This window comes from Phoenix dactylifera, unplaced genomic scaffold (assembly GCF_009389715.1).
Source record: "Phoenix dactylifera cultivar Barhee BC4 unplaced genomic scaffold, palm_55x_up_171113_PBpolish2nd_filt_p 000654F, whole genome shotgun sequence".
NCBI lineage: Eukaryota > Viridiplantae > Streptophyta > Magnoliopsida > Arecales > Arecaceae > Phoenix > Phoenix dactylifera.
Genome location: NW_024068044.1, coordinates 253366 through 253757, shown reverse-complemented (window position 1 = coordinate 253757; position 392 = coordinate 253366).

Here is a 392-nt window from a genome sequence, read left to right as displayed (position 1 = left end):
ACCACTTGATTAAATGACCCATACCTTGACGGCGCTATTCAATTTACCAGGGACTATGTTTCAAGCGAGATGAGGCTGTTCTACTTGTATGATACCGTCAAAGGCCGAAATGATTTGCAGGAATGCTAATTGTGAAAAGATTCTGGCTCACATGGTGAATGACGATATACTTCCAGCTACCAAATACAGCACGTTAAAATAGGCTTTCAGCCAACCTTATCATATGAAAGAATGGTAAAATCAGATACGAATATATCATCCTATTGTGGTTCACTTTTTACCGTACCATTTACAGATCACTCCGCTTTTGTTGTCAGCTCATTTGCTGCACTACTTTGATATCTGTTTTTCCATTTAAAGAACATAAAGAATGAACCATTGAGACACCAGAA